The sequence below is a fragment of the Sus scrofa genome, chromosome 13, assembly GCF_000003025.6.
Source record: "Sus scrofa isolate TJ Tabasco breed Duroc chromosome 13, Sscrofa11.1, whole genome shotgun sequence".
Classification (NCBI taxonomy): Eukaryota; Metazoa; Chordata; class Mammalia; order Artiodactyla; family Suidae; genus Sus; species Sus scrofa.
The window spans coordinates 92517281-92540057 of record NC_010455.5 but is presented as its reverse complement, the minus strand read 5'-3'; the positions used below and the strand labels follow the sequence as shown (position 1 = coordinate 92540057).

The 22777-nt window shown below is 34.2% G+C and overlaps 1 protein-coding gene across 40 annotated transcripts in view; it reads right to left on the bottom strand.

The window, feature by feature from the left end:
* The window catches only part of MBNL1 (muscleblind like splicing regulator 1), a 204458-nt gene that overhangs the window by 156178 nt on the left and 25503 nt on the right, over positions 1 to 22777 (bottom strand). The gene's annotated exons all lie outside the window — the stretch shown is intronic.

Sequence of the window (22777 nt, the reverse complement as noted above, 5' to 3'; positions counted from 1 at the left end):
AAATATTCTTCAATTCTGGCAAAAGAAGGGAAAAAAATGTATTTCTTCTGATGATATTCAAACAGGCATTTTAACATTTCCCTCTATTCCACAGAAAGTGTAACAACACTATGGATGTTACTTTATCATCTTTCCAGACAAAATGCTAATCCTATTTAGTATTTTATTTTCTCTATATATTACACAAAGAAGTTATCTTGTTAGCCTGAGGAAATCATTTCTGATCTGTCTAAATCACTTAATATTTCAAAATAATAATTACTCAGGAAGTCAGAGCACAGACTACAAAAAAATTAACCATGCTGGTATGTACTCAAAGAGCTAAAAAGGTAGAAACAGCAAATCTTACCATTCTGGCAATTTTCAGGAAGAATGGTACATTAACCCAACCAGAATCTACCACCATGAAATTAGCTTGACAAAACCATGAATGCTAAATGGAATGCAGTACATTGTGATACTGCTATTCCCTGGGCAATGCCAAGATTATGGACTGATTCTGATACTTACTTCAATGAGTTATATTTTATTTGGCATAGTAACTAGGGGCCAAAAAACTTAGTTTTAGTTTTCAATCTTCATGCATTCTGTACACTATCACTGAGCTTCTCACTGAGGTTGGTGGTACCTCTACCTAAAACGTTTTTAAATGTGATCTTTAGTGCTTGAGGAATGGTAGCAAATTCATCTGTGCTTCCCTAATAACATTACTGCACAACTCAAAAGAGGTATGAAGTTGATTAATCAGAGAGTTGAAGAAATATTCCCAGGGTATCCTGTCCATCCATGAAATTTGCCATATGTGTACCTCTTTGCCCCACTGTTCCAACCTTCCTTCCAAGGCAGAAATCATTCTCACAACCAGTGGTCATTAAGAGCTTCTCCACAATTAACCTATGCCTGTTTTCCATTTGAGCTAGCTCAATCAAGCAAAATTATGAAGTCAGTATGTGAAAAAATGGAAAAAATCTGGCTAAAATATAATGCATACATCTCTATTAGGAACGAACAATCATAGTTGTCACAGCTTCCAGAATTTCTAAAATTTTAATGTGGCAATAACCTTCATTACTATCAACTATATGAACACAAAAGCTTGATCATAACAGATAAATCTTGAATCTCCAGATGTCTGATTTGAAACATAACCTAGTAACCTCAACCTGGGAAATTTTACTGGCTTATTTCTTTTGAAGACCGCCCAAAATATGTTAATTATTAAACATTATGAGAAACATAGGTAAATCTACATTTATAGTTAAAGAGACATAAAATAATTATTCTTCAGAATATAATGAATAATATCAATTATGAATATAGGATGGTATTACTTGAATGCATCCTAATTAAATGAATTAATGGACTTCTCATGACAAAACACATAAACATTGTTCCTCTCTGTTAATCAGCAAAAGTCCCCATCATTTCACAAATGTATCTTTAAAAAAAAAAATGTATCTTGGAGTTCCCGTCGTGACACAGTGGAAACTAATTCAATTAGGAACTATGAGGTGGCGGGTTCAATCTCTGGCCTCATTCAGTGGGTTAAGGATCCCGGTGTTGCTGTGAGCTGTGGTATAGGTTGCAGACACGGCTCGGATCTGGCGTTGCTGTGGCTGTGGCCTAGGCCAGCAGTTGTAGCTCTGATTAGACCCCTAGCCTGGGAACCTCCATATGCCATGGGTACAACCCTAAAAAAAAGAAAAAAAAAATGTATCTTTTATTGCAAACTTTATAAATACTCAAGCCGCAAAGGTGTCACACCATTTAATGTGAAAATCCTAGGGATATTCCTATTAATTTATATATTTGACCTTAAAGATAATCTTTTTAATAAATAATTTCAAACATACTCTTAATAATATACCAACATCAACTGAATTTATTCCTAATAATAATAAAGTACTAGAATCTGAGTTTAACTGGAGCTAAAAATCTTAAATATGCTCTTATGCAAATAGGAATTATGTTTTCTGTGACTACGGTGAGTCAAGACCCAGTTGTTTTTCCCTGGTTTAAAAGAGGAAGATATGTTACAAAACAAAGACATACATTAATAACTCATATTTTCACTTCGATGTAGCTTAAGTATCTTTTGGGAAACGTTCCGCATAACTCATATTCTAAACTAGGTCTCAGATGGTCAATGACAACAAATTATGCTAATATTATTACAATTGCTATACAATAACCCAGAGCAGAATGTATTTTTCTCGAAGCCTAAAATTTCAAAAAGCAGCTCCACAGTGGTAGCAGGGAGGCATATTTTGTTTGTGCCTGCCTCAATATTTATTAATTACAAGGCTTAACTTATAAAAAAGAAAAACACACTGAGAGATTCCACAAACCTTAAAAACATAAGATTAACTGAATAAAAAGGTAATTTGCCTCTCTTGATAATTAATTTACATCTATACATAAATTGTCTACCATATTTTTGTGCCACAACTGTATTTCCTTAAATTTCCAACATACTCAAGAACTGAGTCTCATTATATGTGCATCAAAGGACAATGCAGACCTAGAATCTCTGAGTCACACATTCACAGGAACTTTTGCAGACATACATGAAAATGCACATCCCATGGAGCTCACATTCAGAAAGAGATGGAAAAGAAAACACAGCAAAAACCTACCATGTGGTGTGATGAGACAGTGAATATAGAGGATTCTCAGATCACAAATGTAAAAAGCCTCAGGAGCAAATTAAACGTTGAACCAAATACTGTCTATTTAAATTTTGAGTTTTTCTCCCTCCATACCTAGACTTCCACACCTCCAGTGACTATAACAATCTAAATTATTTCAAAAATCAAAGAATGAACAATTTGTACTCTTAACTATGGTTCTGCCTTGTTCTGTGAATGAGAAGTACAGGTATAAATGATAAGACTATTACCTACACAGCTATAGATACTACTAAATAATAATGGAGGAGATAGTAAAACATAAGGTCAAATGATGAAGAGACGTATCTGGCAAGTAATTTAATGAATCATATATATTAACTCCATAGTTCGCCTTTCTTCCTTTCTTTTTTCATTTTTTTTCTTTCTTTCTTTCTTCGCTTTTTGGTTGTAGACATTGCTAAACGAATGCATTTTCACTTTAATAAATTTAAATCATAGAGAGGGTTTTATTGAGAAATCCCCATCCCTCTGCTGCCAAATCAGACCCCCTCTAACATCAAGGGTAAGCGCAATTATTAGCATGGTCCTTTCTCCATGCATTCTCATATACATACATACATCTACACACACATACACATACACAGCTTACTTTCTTAATAGAAATAATGGAAACATACTAAGTACATTATTCTGAGGCTTGTTTTTTACACAACTATGTATTACTCCACATTATATTCATTTCTTTACTAGAGGTCACCTAAATTAATGTCAATTTTTCATTATTTTAAGCAATGCTGCAATTATATGCAGAAAACTATGCTTATATTTGAGTGGGTACTAATAACACAATAGTTAGAACATAAAGTATATGCATATATTTACTTTGAACTAGAACAGCAAACTTCTAAAAAAACAATATGTACTTCCAACAAAAATTAATAATATGCCTTTCTATATTTATTAAATCTATGCTAGACCTAAAAGAGATACTAGCCTTAAATCTAGATTGTAAATTTTTATTGTAGGAACAGGGAAAAAGTATGATATGTCTTTTTACTACAAATAGAACTTAAATCCTTGCCTTTGTGTTTTGCAAAATATTTCCAACTGTTAGCACTTACATGGCAGTTAATCAATGGAAACATTTGTAAAATCAGTTGTTCAGCTCCTGCTATTTCAAAATAAACCATTCCATTGCTAAAACAATTACAATATTTATATTTTGTAATTATATTTGCCAAAGAACAGGACTAGAAGTTTGAATAAATATTTGGGTTGACAAGAGTAGTCAAAATGGACAATGTATAGCTTACTATTCTTTTCTTATTAACAAAAACAAAATGTGTAGTTAACAGAGTCTGTGGGGCATGTTATATTTGGAAAATCTCTGACAGCACAATGTCATATGATTAAGGGAATGCTTTTTTTACATATTATTTCTACAAATGTCAGAAAATATCCTGCTTCCCCCCTCCTTTTTTAGACACTAATTGACTAAAGGAAATGATTTCTGACAAGTGCTATAAATAATGTAAGGCGTTATCAAACCAGCTAAGGCACAAAAGAATTCTGGTGAACTCATGTAGATCTAAACACATTTCTCTGTGTGGCAATTCCTCCTGAGGCCGGAGCTCCTCTTGCAGTCATTTCTGACCCTGGAGTGGACTGTCCTCCAGAAGTGGTGTAAACTTGGTTCTAAACAAAAGAACCAAGATAGGTATATACTCTTGGATGATTTTTGCCAACAGATATATGTCCTGTTAGAAAATAAAACACTCTCCCCTCACTCTGCCCCCCTCAAATTCTTTCTCTGCTGTTCAGTAACTGTTCACAGAATAAAGAACCTAAAACTGGATTTTCAAAAGACTTCAGATGGTTGGTTAGCAAAACATGGGTATTTCCAAGGCTTTTATTCTTGTTTTGACAATGTGATTTTTACCATGTTGTCAGAGTATAAATGAAATCACACTTCTCAAGAGGTCAGAGCAAGATCCTATTCCCATAGGATTCTGTACTTTCCAAGAGTATAGTACTGAACACACTATGAACAAACTAACATGGCAGCTTGAGGTTTGGTTCCTTTGCTGAAAAGAAAAAGAACATCTCTTTCTTAATTATTTCATCACCCATAAGGCTCTGTGCATTCTGGAAGAGCGGTAACACATGAGAAAATCTGAAGAGCTGACTATACCCTTTTAATGAGACAGCAATTAAAGCTCTATGTGTTTTCCTCAGCATCATATGCACTTAAAAAGGAGTGACCAGCTTTCCACAGCAAATGAAAATGCATCGGGAACTGGCTAATAAATGCCAATAACTGCCAACAGTTTATTAACAGCAATACTTTTAGTTCTGGGATATTGAAGATCCAGATTCTTGAACCATCTGAATCGGTCACCTGGGGGTAACTGTTAAAAATACATAGTTCCGGGACCTACCCTAGACCCACTAAGGATAAAGATCAGTAACTTATATTTTAAGCAAACTTCCTAGGCTATTCTTAATCTCATTAAATTTTGGTAGTCATAATCAAATAAAGGTAAAATACTACTTTCACCAAGGAGTATACATTTCTACCCAATAATTCCCCAGATTATCTGCCCTGAAAAGATGGTTTATTTGAGATGTGGTGACATGTTTTTTGTCTACATTCGACTGACTGCTTTAGAAAATTGACATACCTGCAAAATTTTGCTATACTCATTTTAAAAATATTACTTTAAATCAGGCACCACACACACCCCTTCATATCTCTTAAAGACACTATTCATCATATTACACTACCACCATGTAGTGGCTGGAGAAACCACTTATGTTTTAGTCTTGCTCAACAGCTCACTCCAAGTTAGCCTGCAAAAGCTACTTAGTTTGTTTAAAAAAAAAAAAAAGCAATCCCCCAGTTTATCTGAAGGAATATACTGAATAAACTCAAAGGACAATCATATAGCAATCCTAAAACTTTCCGTATCTTCCTAACATTTAAATGTCAACTATATATATACACACACACACACACACACACACACACACACACACACACATACATACACATAATACATACACATACACATAAATTAAATACTTTAGAGACAGTGGTATTTAGGCTTCTTATTTCTTATTTATAAGAAAGATTATGGTTCGTCGTGGGCAGTGGTTACGAATCGACTAGGACCAGAGGTGGGTTGGTCCTGTTGTCAGTGGTTACGATCGCGTGCGTGAGCTGGTGTAGGTGCAGATGGGTCGATCCGTGCGTGCTCTGGTAGGCAGTGCTAGCTCTGATTGACCTACTGAACTCAATCGTACGCCAAAATGCAAAAAAAAAAAAAAAAAAAAAAAAAAAAAAAAAAAAAAAAAAAAAAAAAAAAAAGAAAGATTTATATAGGAAAATTACCTTGCAAAAAACAACTGAGTTGCATTCAAGCACAATGTGATAAAATATATTTTTAATAGTATAGATAAAAAAATGAAATAAAGATTAAAGTATGTATGGGTGTGTAGACATGGGTGTGTGCATGTATATGTATATATCCAAAGAGTAAGGAAAAACTTTGCACGGGAATTAGTCAAATCATGTTCTTCATATATAACTAAAACCTAGCTCTTTATTTAATTCAAGTAAAACCTTTGTATTAAAGTTAACGGGGGGGAAAGACTTAAATAATGCTTTAAATTTTCTTCCAGTAAGAACCACTTTATTTTGGATAAAACTACAAACTATGTTCCTTCATTAACAACCCTTAAAGAGATTAACTTTTTCAGAAGTTGGCTTGTGCTACATTTCTTTTTGACTTACATATAAAATCTCAGACTTCCCACGTGGCTCACAATATATATAAAATCTGCAAGGTGTTCATCTTGTTCTTTAATAAAAATTTTCTTAGTCACTTAGAAAATTTTACTTTTCTCCAGAAGTCTATTATTATTCAACAATAACAAATAATATTTTATATATTGGTCTACAGTTTACTTCCATCTGAATTTTGCCATTTGCTCCTCACAACTCTAAGCGATGGCAATATTATCTTACCCATTTATGAACAAATAATAAATCCAGGCTTGCATGGTTAAGTGACTGACTCACCAAAGTCTCCTAAGCTAATTAAACAGAAGAATTAGGACCTAAAATCAAGTCTTCTGATTCCAAATTTAAAATTTCATTCGTAATACATGCTGGCAATTTAACACCAAACTTTGTAGAAAAGACAATGATCTTAAATACAACTGAAATAAAAAAAAAAAAAAACAGAGCTATCGGGGTAGAGTGGAGTTTGGTACAGCCACCACAATGGCACCCCTTGGTTTGCGCTGAGATGTAAGTGAAGGAGAAAGCCCTGTGTATAGATTCTGAAGGAGATACAATGGTACCTTTACATAGCTGAGAAATGGATGCTCTTGTCCTTGTAGCCCATGGGGTATACACTGCACACTGATAATGTACATGTAGAAATGTGAGAGTTACACATTACGTCTATCAGTTTCTTCCCAGGATTGTTCATTAGTTTTAAACTAGTAATTAATACATTACAGGGTTCTAAATAGTCGATAAATGATTTAAAGATAAATTGTTGAGAAAGAGGTCTTTGAGTATGATTTTATTTTTATTTCTCTGCTTTCTGAGCAATAAAAGACTACATTACTTCAGAGCTTTTGAGGAGCTTAAAATCTATTAGTAGAAACTTTCTACATAAGGAAAAAGAAAGGCTGCTCTAAAAGCACACAACTTGAATGTATGCTAAGCAAGTACGCATACAGTCAGACTGATCTATTTCAGCCACTAAAACTATGTTTGAAAAGCAGTAAAGGAGATGGAGTAACTGTCTGAAACATTTCTAAGCCATGTAGAGTCAGATAGATTTTTTGACAGTTCTTAAAACTGTTGAAAAATACACTAGAGAGAAAGCACTGAGGGTTTGAAATGGTATAAGTGATATTTTTCTTTTACATGTTAAAAACTTGTTCTCTAGTATATTAGTTACATTATGGCACACACACAAAAAGGTAATTATTAAGTCACTTTTTAATAATAAAGACCAAAGTCAAAACAATAAAAAAAATTGCAATCTTGGTTCCATTGCCCCCAAATATCTTCTTTGATAGAAAATGCAAGTGTTATTCCTCTAATTGTGCTCTTTATTATTTTTTTAGTTCTCTTTCTCTACTATCTTAGAAAAAAAATGTTTTCTTTAAAGAAATCCAAATACATCCAACACACAATAACCTTATTAAATGAATAAATACATTAATTAAACATAAACAATACATAGCTAAAATAGTATACATGTATATCAATTATATTAAGTTTATAGATGACCCTCTACATGTAGCCTAGATATAGGGGGAATACATGGATCCAGCTTTGAAGAATTTACTGCTTAATCAGGGACATAAAACTAATATACAAATAACAGCACATAGGAAAGAAGTACACAGCAGAGACAACAATAAAACTTGGTGAGCTAAAACAGAGGCCAGGGTAGTTTCTTGATGGACAAGGCATCTAAAATGGGCTTGGAAGAATGGGTTTCATTTGGTTGGAGGCAAAAAGGAATACAGAGAATAAGGGTAGGGGTATAGACAAGCATAGACTATGAATACTGGGAGAACTGGTATATGTGGAACACTCATGTGCAATGGGGCTGGCAGGAGATAAAGTTGGACTTGGGGGCTGGAACCAAGTCAGTAAAGGCCTTGAAGGCCAGGGTGAAGAATTCAGCCTTCAATTCTTAGTTAATTGGAATTCATCCACTTCAAGATTTGATCAAGGGCAGAGGCAGAATATTTAACTAAACACCCTAAAGGCTAAGAACAAGACAGTATATGGGATATGCTGAGATCTTAATAAATAAATTCAGGATTTTTTTTTCTATGTCCTAAAGCTTTTGCTTTGATTTCCAGAAAGCTGAGAGATAAATGTAGTTCTCAATTTTATCTCAAGTATTTGTTTGATCTCTTTTCCTTCTAAATGATTTGTTGTCTTTTTCACAGTCCTATTTTATGTGCACTTTACTATTGTAAGCCAACTAACACCCTTTTTTGATGAAGCACACATTATACATAAATAAAATTATATTAACATATGTCCTGGTACCAGGTAAGCATGTAGATGGAACACTTAAAAGAAGAGAAAAGAGAAATTAGTATCTGACCATCAACTAAAGCATGTTCCTCTATAAATATTGCAATGAAAGATGGCTACATCAAATTAGGATACCCAGTTAGTGTAGTTAACAATTACTCTAAATCTACAACTGTTGGGTTCAGCAACCTGTCTTTTTGCCTGGCCGCCCAGTTTGACCTTCCCTGTGAATCAGTGTTTCTACTATGATGCCAAAATGACCTTCTGAAACTTACAAGGCTTCCAAGGCTACAGATATTTTCAGCTGTATCAGCCCTGGCTGTCACAGCATTCTGCATGATATTGAGTGGCAAAACTGGAACCTCCTGTACTAGCCTGACCTTTTAAACTCTACAATATTGTGCTGCCAGTCAAAATTGAGTTTTCTCTTTCTGCATTACTTTGTGATGCTACTTCTCTTGCTTATTTGTAAAGCAATAATTCTCAGCATAAAATGGTACTTTTCTTTACATGAAAATCATATATTTCACTTATACAAAGTAAACCTAACATTGATAGAGGCTTTAAAATAAATATTTACTGACATATATAAATAATACTTTTTTAGTTACTGAAAAGATGATTTAAATTCTGTGGCAACAAGAGCTATAATAATATGTCATTATTTCTGCAATGGCCAATTTGAAATTTGAGTGATGTCTAAATTTTATAATTGTACTTTAATAATTGTATCTGTTTATGTTAACCACTATGTATTCAATGCCTAGCATGGTGCCTAGAATATAAAAGAACCCAAATTAATATTTCAGTGAATGTTGCAGAATCTGCATGTTTAATTACCCTTCATTCATCATAGAACTATTAAACTGAAATAGAGGTGCTTAATTTTCTTGCCAAAAAATTAGTACATTAGCATGGAATATTTATCTTTAAAAAATATGCCTGAGAATTCTTGGTACATAAAGCGAAAATATTTTTCAAATCCATTAATGTCATATCACCTACACTCAGAAAATTGTTACTTTGTGAATGGTATAAAATTTAAGGCTGGCAGAAGAAAAAAGAAATAGAAATCAATTCATTAAGACAGAGTTAAGATTCTTAAAAACAGTATCTATTAACTGTTTGATCTCAAGCCTTAATAACTATTAGAGACTATATTAGAATATCTTTTATTTTGTCTCTGGCATACTATATTTCCACAAATCCTACCTGTAAGCAGAGCAAAAAAAAAAAAACCCAAAATGATATTAAATATATTTCAGAGAAAACTTATAAACTAACTTTATTGGTGAATGCGTCCCTTAACTTCCTATACTTATTCTGTCCCATTTTTAGCTATAATTTATGGACTACTTCATAGTCATTTATGGAAAAAACATGTACATATGAATATGATACACATATATATGTACACATGACACATACACAACAGACATGCTCTAATTACTCTGCTAGGGAATGAGGGAAAGTGAGAAAAGTTCATCAGAAATCTCCGAGTGAATGTCAATTCTCATTGACATGTTTATTTTAGTGTTAGCAACCGATTTCTATTTTTTAATAAGAGAAATGAAATGAATTACCCTCATGCCTTCAACAGTGTAGTTGAATAAATTATAAGAGCATTTGCAATAGTCTTTTATGGACTCAAGACACTTCTTAAAATGGGCCACTTAAAGACATCCAACAGACCAATTGGCAGACTACTATGTCATTCAGAAGTGACACCAGAAACTTCACAGGTGGCAATGATTTTGAGTCTAAAAGTAGATTTTGCTGATCTTGGCGAGTGCTGGGACAGAGGGTATTAGATGTGAGCAGAACACTGAGCAAACCACACAGGCAGATCAGGCCACTCCATACAGCCCTCCTTTCCAAATCAGGGAAACTTCAAAGTCCACACCCCATCTCTGCCTTTTTATGACCACAATGCTTCAAAACCCGCCTTTCACAACCTACCTCCTTCTTTAAGTCTTTTCAGAGAACTTGGACTAGGCTTCAAATCTACATCACTGTGAGTGTTTGTGCACTAAAGTCATGCCATCCTGATGGAAACAAACAGGCAGACAAACAAACAGCAAACCTGGGTACGGAGCTCAGCACTCACTGTACCTTGCTACATGACCCTTGAGCAAATTGCCTGACCTTAACCTTGCTGAGCCTCCATGTTCTCACCTGTGAAGCAGAGACGGGGCCAGCAATGCATAAATGTCACAGGGCTGTGTAAGAACTACATATGGTCGTATAAGTAAAAGAGTAAGTGCCTACCAAGTAACACACTATTTTTATAATTATTATGATTGCCAATAGCCTGGTCTTTTGTGGTTTTTATTTTGTTTTCATTATTTCACAATGAATGGACCTTTTCCTTCAAGCCACAAACTTCAGAAAAGCAGAACCTATATCTTTAATTTCTCTTGAAAATTTCAGCCAAAATCTTATCGTGAAGCTTTTTGTGCGATGGGCTTTAAATAAATGTTTATGATTACAAATGAAGCATGGCAAGCAATAAAATAAAAATTCTGAGTTTTCTAACCTAGAATGCAGAATAAATCCTGGATACAAGGAACAAACACTTCACAGCTGAATGGGGTCTTATAGAATATGCAGAGTTGCCACTTTCGCCATTTGAAAGTTGGAAGCTAGCCCACAAAATACAGCTTTATTTCCTACATACAAAGGAAAGCTGGAAGAAAAAAGGCCTCGTGTGCCTATCTAAAACCTTTTGTCACTAAAGTTAAATATAGTGCACCTCTCTCTTATGGACTTTCCTTTTCTGTTAACACAAAAGTTTCAGGCTCTGAAATCTTACTGTCAATACTGAGTGTATTAATCTCCCAATCAGAGGGTTAGTATAAAGAAGCTTCAAATGATTGTACATCCCCACCTTTCTCCGAAAGTGCCAACATCTAAAACGAATCAATCTCTTCTATCTGGTCTAGAATGACCCTACATTTGGCACATGCTCATTCACCAGATAACTAAACAAAAAGATAAATGCCTTAAATATCAAATCATGTAATTTTAATAAATTACAGTTTGATTTTGCCTTTTTTCCAATATACAAAGTATGTAAAGAGTTAATGTGTCAACTGGATGGTTTTAGGCAAATTCCACACTCTGCCCACAAGCAGCCTATTCTTGGCTCCTCCTGTGCCCACTTTGTTTTGCTCATACATTACTTGTGAATATTTCCAACACTACACTGGAAACTACTCCAAGAACAGAGCCCATCTTACCTCTTAATCCTGATAGGTGGATAAAGCATGAGAGGTGGCACATGAACAATTACACCGAATAAATACTTGCTAAATAACACTGCCTTCCTTTGAGGCCAAAAGCAATGGCAATACAATTCTTCCACATTCCTTCTCTAAACAATATATAATTTTATTTGGTATACATTCAAAATAGCTCTATGAAGAGACGAATTTTTTTAGCAAGTGACAAGTCTCCAAGAGAACAAGTCTTCAATTAATAGTTTGTCTTTTTAAAGTCATAAGCTACTCCACATAGTGACAAAGAGTACAGACTGGTATGTGAAAATGATATAACATGAAAGCATAAAATGACCACATGAGAATGATAAATAAATTTAGCCACATGCTCTGGAGGTATTTCTATCATTTCTTGGTGAAAATTTTATGGCATATGTTATTGGCATGAAAATAACTTATCTTTGAAAAGCTTCTTCTGAGAGGATCTCAGATGGCCATATGCAATATTATAGCAGGTTACAGTGCTGCATGCCCAAAACCATAGCTGCTAAAGACAGGAGGCATGCTGTGTTTTTTGTTTTGCTTTGTTTTTTCATAAACCTAAGAAATAAAGATTATAAACATTTGTCAAACTCAATACCATTTGTAATCCAATGCCAAAGCAAAAGGATGAAAATGCATTTGCCAACCTTTTAAATTAAATTTACACCTTCTTGAATTATGTCAGTTGTATAGGTGAAGTTTTAAAATTACTGTAGCATAACTCTGTGACATTCATTCTCAGCAGAGTCATAAACGGGAAACAGAAGGCTGGTTTTAAAGTGAGGAAAGATCTGGCTTCAATTCTTTCGGCTGTTCACCAGGCTGTGTGGATTTGGGCAAGTAGGTTAATCTCTCTGAGTGTCAGTTTCCTCATCTCTATCAAGAGGATGATGATTCCTGCCACACAAGCCTGTTCTCTAATTGTGAACAAGTTGTTTGTTGTTTGGGGGTTTTTATCTGAAAAGAATGTAAGCCAGCAATGTCTCACGTAAAGATGCTCAAATACAGCAGCAAAGCCTCGTTCTGCTCATACAGCTCATACCATTTCCCTCCATTTTCTGCGAAGAGTGCCTAATCTTCAGCCTACATCAGATGTCACCTCCTCTACACAGCATGCCCTAATCATTCAGCTCCACAAAGACTTCCTTCTTTGAATTTCCTCCTTTGGTACTCAATTGCATGGTGCCAACACTTGATCGTCCTGTTAACTTCTCAATTCTTTCCCCCCAACTCAATCACAGGTCAAAGAAGAAGAGAAACTAAGAAAGCCTCCTTTAGAACCTCCTCTCCACCTACTACCAACCCTTTATTCTAATAGGTGCTCAAAATGTTTATTACTTGATATTTAGCAGAACACAAAGAACAAACTGATTTCCCTGTGTCGCCTTATTGTTAACATAGGAAAATAACTTTTTAAGTGAAAAGACCTCAGCACATAGTAAACTTTAATCCATTATTGAGAAACAGACAATAATCTCTTCCTACATTAACTGCTCCAAAAACTGTATTTACATTTAAAATCCAGTCCTCAAAATACATTTCTCTGAGACAGTCATTTCCCTCAGGCAATTTTCAGTAAATGTGGTCTCCCAGAAAGCATTCTGCAGAATTTCATCTGAAGTACATACATTTTTTTTCAATCATCTCAAATACTGGATATTCCAAATTAATTTTTGGAAAGGTCCCGCAACACCTCAGAAAGACTCCACACCTGGATTAAAGATTTGCTTTGTATTCCCTGCTATTCACTTTCACTACACTCATCAAATGTCTCAAAGTCTTCTGGATGGGGTATTGAAGACCAACTGCCTTATCTGAATGCCACTAAGTTGACGATGCAGCTTCCCTTGAAATGTTTGAACAATGAAATTCAAATAATGGTTCAAAATAATTTGGAGTAAAGGTGTCTAGTTAAAACTGGCCCAGTAAATAGAGAAGGCAAAGAAGAGTTTCTAATTTTAATACTATTTAATCTTAGCTACTTTAAAATGAATATTTTCTAAGCACTATCTATGATTCAATAAAACAAATTTTCACTTTATCTTTATAGCCAAGACCAAAACTAGAAAAGGCAAAAAATAAATAAATAAAAATAGAAGAAGAAGAAAAAGTAGAAGAAAAAGTCTAATAGTAGAAAAAGGCATGTGCTAATTGTGGTTTTCACATAATACCAGCAGTCATTTAAACAGGCAAAATAAAACACCATTAACATTAATTTCTCTAGCTCCATATAAACATGCTACATTTAAAAACACAAACAGTGCAAATTTAAAATCATTTTCTGTGGCTGTCGATCATTTAAATAAGTGGTTAATATTTATAAATAGAAATTTTCTTGGAAATTGTCTTTATTTCATGAGAATTTCTCTATGTATATTAAATACTATCATCATTCTGACATTCTCTGCTTAAACTACCTTAAGCCATTTAATTGTAAAAAGCATATAAGGACCTTATGAAAACAGGCCTATAAGCACTCCTGGAAAGCTTTCTGTTTTATTTGAAATATAACTATCGTCACAACCCTAGGTAACTGTTAACTTAATGCAACTGCTTATTTATTCCCATATGTAAATCATTCTGTTTATAAGAGTGTCTGATTAAGGATCTTTATTTCCAGGAAAAAGAATATCATGGTTACACTGATACCTTCCCTAAAATAGCAAGGTCTAAGAAGTATAAATGTCAGCCACATTGAGCACATTGCAAACTTGTTTTATCATGTATCTATCTGCCACCTGGTTTATCACTGAGGATAGTTTACACCGGTGTTCTGCATGAACTTAACAGGGAACTAGAACTGCTTAGTTGGCAATGAGACATTTCCCAGCAAAAAACAATGTACCCCTAAAGACGAAATTACTCTTACTTTAGAATTACCAATTTGGGATAAAGAATTACATGATATTCTACAGCTCACCAGATCCAGGGCTTTCAAAGAGCCTGATACAGAAATGAACCATTTTAAGAATTTAACATGTATCTTCTACTTCATCAAGTTAAGTCCCTGATAAAATATAATGTTAAGTCTTAAGTTTTACTCTGATTTTTAAAATACAGTTCTTTTATATTAAAAGAGCTGACAAGTAGCAATATGATGAACAGAGATACCATTAACAATTAAGGAATAAGAAATTTTGAAGGAAAGGTTTTACAAATTCTTACTATATGTTTAAAATCACATTTAATACCTCCCATCACCGCTAGCATCCACATCTAAGCAGCTGCTACATCCTGTGGACTCTAAGCCTGTCACCTTTCCCCAGCACACATGCCCTTTCATTCCCATTCACTATCCTTTTAGTCCCTCATTTCTATCCTACAATCTCTACTTCTCTCTAGGTATGTCTTATTCTTCCTCTGAAAAATGTCACTAAAACACAACTCCTATATGGTTACTTGCCTGGCAAAATGTCTGCTTATGTTCCCAGCGGAGGGCACCTTATTACCCTCTGTGCCCTCCAAAGTGAAGTCTCAGTCTCCCTTTCCCACCTGAGTCCTCATTTCTTCTACCAAGCGCCTCTCCCCTGGCCTTTTCTATCTTCCTTCTAGCCATTCTTCTAGAGTCTCCTCAAATGCTATAAAAAAGTGTTACTCTTCTGGATTATTCCAAATGTTTATGGTCTCAATCTATGAGTTCCCAACACAAGAATTTTTTAAATCTCATTTTTATTTTCTCACATACAAGCATGGGTTCTAGAACTGGACTACCTTGGTTCAACACATTATGCCACTTACTCGTTAAGAAATTGTGGGTAATTAACTTCTCTGTGCCTCAGTTTCCCCATCCATGAAACCGAAATCTTAAGAGTACCCATTTCATATTCTGAGGAATATGTAAAATAATTCATAAACCTTACCCTGGCACAAAGAAAGTAGTCCAAGATGTTAGTCATCACTGTTAAAGCTATTATGCTCATCACTATTCTTTGTATATGATTGTAAGCATGACAAAAAATTGGTTAAAATATGGACATTGGAGTAAGGAAAAATATAAGTTTCACGACTCTGCAAATGACAAAAACTATTTTCTAGTCATCTATTAATCTTTAAGGTAAAAGTCATAAAGGCCTATTTTACAGCTGTCATAAAACATTAAATGAGATATTTTGTGAAAGAAATGTATAGTAAGTGGGACTTCTATTATTACTATTATTTACATGCTTAAAATCTCACAGATGTAAAAATTAAACATCAGAGAGTAAATGTTTTTTCCCAGTCCATGTACCTAGTCACATCTGGTTTGGTAAAATAAAATCTACACATATGAGACTTTTATGCCCCTTTTCCTCAAAGTCTATTACTACTTTCAAGATACAGACAACATGCAATAAATATATAAAGATACCGTACATTTTAAATGATAAGTGCAGCATCAATATCACCTCATATTTATAAACTGTTCTACTTTTCAAAACATGTTTTCCCCAAATGAGGTCTGTTTCTGTTGTTCTACCTGTGCTGCAACAAACACTGGGCTTTCAAAACAAAGTTAGATGTAACATTTATAGAAACTGATGTACAGCATGGCTATTTGAAACTAAAATTTAGTACATAGAAATATCAATGAGGGAGTCTTACATAGGAGAAAACTGAGTTGCAAGTTCACTTAACGGCTCAAAACTTTTCCAACAACTTTGCTCCCACAGCAGGCCTATAATATCTGAAGGCCTCCCACCTCTGCCTTCCTATAATATCTGTGGCTTGTGGCCGAATTTGACTATCACCACCTCACCCCAGACTATCTTTCTACCAGGATAAGAGCTATCCATCCACAGAGAGTGCTAAAAGGTCATTGTAAAAAAGTTCTTTTCTTGTAATCAGTTAAGACAGAAACAAATAAAATGCTAACCTATCATTACTACTATTATCAACAATGCAGATAAACAGATTGTTGGGTACCTGATTAAAATTTTCGGATGCAATAAGCTGCAAAAGGTCTGTAAGTTCTAATACTAAATCAAATTCAAAAAGTATTTTTAATGATGTTCTAAATATGAATACAAACTGCTTCCTGCCTTATTTGGCATTCCTGTTATTTAACCTGCCTATGGTGTGTTTCGACAATTAAACTTTCACTGTTTGTATTTCCTCACACTCCTACTGCATATACTATTGCTACCATTAGAATTTTCTAAAAGAGTCTATTCAGTCACCATCATTGTAAACAAATGTTACTATGCAGAGATTTTGAGTACAGTGAGTATACACAATGTTACCACACCTTCCAGACTATGTACTTAAAATATTCATGATTTATTTTCAAAAACCCACAAAACTGTATCCATAATTGTGACACTACTACCAGTGATATTATCAGCTATATCTCTTGTTTTTATTTTTTTTTATTCAACATCACATTAAACTGGATACTCCAGAGGTCTCTGATTAAAATCTCCTTGTTAATATATATCTTCCTCATTGCTCTTCATCATATAATATACATTTCTCTTCCCAAAGTGAAATCACTGTTTTTCGGCTTTTTTTTTTTTTTTTGGTATATATATATATATATTTTTTTTTGGTATATTTTTTGGTATTCTTTTTATTTCCACCACTTAACTTTAATATAAAGATTTTTTTAGCAAATGACCTTGTAATCATGAGTTTACTTTTAACCTATCTTTTTCTTCAACAAATTTCCTGCATCCACTGTTCACCTCAGTCACCCATTTTGGTTTTCTGATACATTTGTAATCATTTGGTAGCTTCAAAAGCTGATATTTTATGGTATTCAATGGTAATACCAATGAAAAAGCTATCAATATTTTAGTATAGGACATTCAGAAATCTATGTATATCTACCAGCAAAATTAACTAAATAAGTGACCTATAGCATGTATGAAAATCATGTGTCTGGATATTAAATATAAACATATGAAAAATATGGAACTATCACTGAATAAATATAATACTGCTTTAACCAAACAATATTTTTGGATTAATCCTGAAAAATAAAGAATACCTTTTGTTTTCCACTATTTATGCATTAGAAATGTTCCCTTTATTACACGTATTCATCAGAGCTACATTAAGACTTATCTTTCCTTATCTAAACTTCCACATAATGTTACCTAGCTACTGCTTATGAAATATCACTTTCTACTTTACAGTTATTTTCAAAACTCTTACTTCCTCTAGAAAGACCGCCTTGCCTTTGAGGACAAGTTATATCTTGATTAAGTCTGGTAGATCATACTAAGCCCAGCTTACTATTTCTGCTACAGTGTGTATTTTCCTATAAATCAACTTTATAAAGTAGAATAATACCTCAAATCAGCATGTAATGTTTATTTCATATGATTAAACATGTTCCCATGATTGTAGAATCTTAACTCTTTAAAATAAATTCAATCGTAATAGCTCCCCAACTGTTTGAAAAGTGAAAATACAGAGAAAACCCAGTGTCAAGATCAATTTTTTAAGAATCCTTTGGAGGATTTTTTCCTTTTGCCTTTTTTTTAAGGGCTGCACCCACGGCATATGGAAGTTCCCAGGCTAGGGGTCCAATTGGAGCTGTAGCTGCCAGCCCACCTACACCACAGCTACAGCAACCCACTGAGCAATGCCAGGGATCGAACCCACATCTTCATGGATACTAGTCGGATTTGTTTCCACTGCACCACAATGGGAACCAGGAAGAAATATCTTCATTCTGTAAATTTAGCTAAAGAGGGACTAGAATGGAGTTGATAATATGCATGGAGAGCCTGTGGATTATGTTTAGGGTTTAACCACAATTCTTTTTAAAAATATCATTTTATTTAACATCCAAATGATTTGAATGAATTGGCACTGTCATGGGAAAAGTTACATCTTCATATATACACTTAATACAAATTGTATCCCCACACTTGAATAGACTATGTACCTAATCAGCTATTATTCACCTCTTTGGGTATATAAAAGAAACACCTCTGAATTGCTTAAAACAATATCAAAAGAGATAAAAGTTTTTCTTTTGGAGCATATACCCTACTTGAAAAAGTAATACTTATTTCAGAAACATCTTCACTTTTTAAAAATAATTGATCTCAGTAGAAAAATAATTCTCCACTCTATTCAATATGACTACATTTCATCTTGAGATTAATATATCCTGAACTGTTTTAACATTTAACAGAAATGTGGAATAGAATTAGGATTTCAAGAATCATGGGAAGAGTACCAAATACGTAATACCTAAGACTCTAACATAAATCCTACAAATGTTTTTCATTTTTACAGACATAATAGGCAGAAGTGATAAAATGCCTCTCAGAGAACATGATTATCTGAAAGAGATAGAATGAAATCATTGAAAGAAAAATAATCTGTAGAAAACTATAACCTCATATTTGCTAAGTGTTTTTTCAAGGATATAGCTATAATGCTTATATAAATGTATTTTTTTATCACATACAAACACTACATAAACACCAAGTTTCCTATCTCAACTCTAAAAATGCAAAATATGTCTAGAGACGTTTAGTGCCACATGTCAATAGCTCTTCTTGAATCCTCTGCTTTGTAATCAATAATTCTCCAACCATTAGTGAATCTGCTCCATGACTCATCAGAAACCTTCCACAAAGTTAATGGGGTTCATTGTTCCCCGCAGGCTCCACACATGCATTGACACTAATGGCAGTTATGCCTCATATAGTGGGAGACAGATTCAAGATGGCACCAAGCCGGGAGGCAACTCTTCTGAGGTTCTCTGTAAATTCTGCTCCCTCCTCCCAGTCAGAGAAGAAGCCACTGCATCTATCCTGTTTTATATCTCTGGCATCCTTCAAGGATAATAAAAGAAGCATACTTTATATGGATAGAAAATGACTTTTTTTTTTTCAGTTTAACACTCACAGTGCATGGCAAAATGTACTTCAGTTATGAAAATATCTGAAAGGAATGTTTCCAGGACCTATGCCATTGTGCTTTGTTTACCAGTCAGATGCTTTCTCAAGAATGTGTTCAAATTATAAAGACAATGTCTCCGTGTATAGGAATTTTTCAAAGCCCATAACATTACTGTAGAAACATATTTTTACCTTTATAAACTTTCAAAACAATGCCCTATTCTCTAGATTTTACTCTTCTGAATTCATTAATCTTTGATTAACATATGGTCAGGATTTATTTGGTGTTTTTATTTTCTAAAGAAGGGAAGTCATAGCAAGGGAAAATATATATTAAGCATTTGAAGATAATTGCTATTTACTGAAAATCTATTTTAAAATAAATTTTAGTGACTTGTGTGTGTTTGGTAACTTCAGGACAATGATAACTACAGTGTCTCTAAAATGTTCCTAAGTAGCAATCATACTCTATTCTGGCCTTTGAGAGGTGTTAAGACTCATCCCCTAATTATAAGCCTTTTCTCTGTTATTACTAACTCACCATTAAATCTCTAAACTAAATAGTAGTTTGAGGAAATAAAAATAGATGTTAGGTGATGTGTTTTCTCAAATTTCGGTAACAATGGGTAAGAAAGACAAGGTCTTTTACGTATAATAAACTTCTTTAGCTTGTAAAAATAAAAGCCCATTTTATTGTGTTTTGACCAGTGAACACTTTATGCTTTTCCCCAGAATGCAATTTTCTTGATTTTTTTCTAGAACAGCTGTCCAATAGAAATATAATGCAAGTCATGCTTGTTATTTTAAGTTTTCTAGTAGCCATATTTTAAAAAGTAATAGGAAACAGGTGAAATTAATCTATCAATATATTTTACTGAAACCAATATATCCAAATATTATCACTGCAACATATAATCAATATAAAAAAATATAGTCAGTTGTTTTACATTCTTTGCTTTGTACAAAGTGTTCAAAATCCAGTATGTATTTTACACTTAGAACAAACCTCAATCCAGAGAACCATATTTCAGGTGCTCAACAGCCACATGCAGCTAGTGGCTACTATACTGGACAGTACACTCTAGATTCCAAAAATATGAAGCTTTCTGGCCTAAAAGGTCACATACTTTAAAATCTTTCTATGTAATATCTTCTATGATCAGTATCGCCATTAGGATTTTATATGGAGCCAAACATTTAAGTGAGTATATTTTACTTCCTTCATCTGCTCACCTAACCTTCATATCTACTGCCCACTCTGATGTCTTAGAGTATAAGAAACCCCAATCACCTATTCCTGTCAGTTTCTTCTAAGCAGGATCTGAGATTTTCTCTAATCTCTGCATCTTCTATCACCAAGCAGAAAGCCAGAAGGTGAAGCAAGGCTATTCTCTGTTTCCATAAATAGATATATCAAATACAGGCCTAAAGTATGGTCACAATGATAAATGCAAGGGTAACTGTTTTGCTGACAGTAAAGGTAGGACATTTTATATAACAAAGTAACACACTCTTCCTAGATGAGAAATATGATTTTACTCCCCTCACCCCACCCCCAGAAGCCTTGGATAGTCTGTTCTTGTTCTGGAACAGAACCCAGTGTTTCATTTCATAGGAATTCTGTGCCCAGAGGAAGAACAGAATGTTGGAATCAAAATTTAATGAATTCAACTTGGAGTCTAAGTTTGCCCCAAATGTGGAAACGTAAACACAAGCAATAATATCTCAAACCATAAAACACTTTGGATTCTCTGTTGGCGTGGCTGCACAGAATATCACACTTGATGTGCATCTGCACCCAAATTTGTTTTTAGTTACATTAGGGAAAAAAATTAAACTAGGCACATGTGAGGTTTTCTCAGTCTCTTAGTAATAATAAAACCTGATTATTATGTCTTAAGTGACACTGTAATTATAGACGGATGGATGAACAGGTTTTCTAGTGCTGACCCAACCTGTTCCTTAAAACACAAAAGGCAACTTTTGTAGTCCTCAGTGAGGAAACCCCCCATTAAACAAATAAAATTAAAAGTTGTGTCTACCTTCTGAAAGACCTAACCATACACTAGTAATCAAAAAAAAAAAAAAATCTTTTTTCTTCATCCCCATGAACACTGATGAATATCAGAAGGCTGGAGGGTTCCTAAAAAAATAGTTTTTCGTAGCTGTCACCAACTTTAAGAAAGCAAAGATACAAGTGACAACAAAGTGCTTTTCTCAGACTACAAAATAACTTAGGTGTCTCTGGCTATAATACTGTATCTAAGACATTCTAAGTATTCCTGGGCTATAATACTATATCTAAAACATTGAACTAAGTATTCCTAGGATGAATTTTACAGCCCTTGAACTTTCATTTTAACTTGTCTCAGTGATATTTTATCTCAACAGCAAGACAGCGAGAAACACCAATGCTCTCAGGAACCCACAGAGATAACATGGAGTGGATCACTTATGCTGGTATAGAATAGTTATGTACTAAATACCCTCTGTGTATAAACAGACACTGTGTCCAAACCCAGGAGGGAGGAACACCGTGTCCACTGGTGTAGTATTTCAAAGCACATTGAGAAGGCCTGCAAATCCAAAGGCATTCATTATGACTTCTCTCTCAGTGTATTAATTTAAGAAATTCCTCCCAGTATGGCACAGTTTACCATTCATTTGCTATGGACCTGTGCCTGGGCTGGTGGGGACACAAAGTAAAGGCAGTGGCAATAACCCTCCTCGCAGATCTTTACTCAATCTTAATCCTAGGGAAGCACACTCCTCCTAACTACACCACAGAACCCTAGCAGCAGCATATTCTCCTGGCTTCTGAGAGATTTAAGAACACAATTACTCTTCTAGCTACATCACTGTAGTTGTAAAGTGCAGAGAGAGGGGCAAGCATAAGCTCCACCATATACCTGCTCGTGTTACAGGCTCTGGAATCAAAGTATTCTCACATGACACATTACTACCAATAACAGA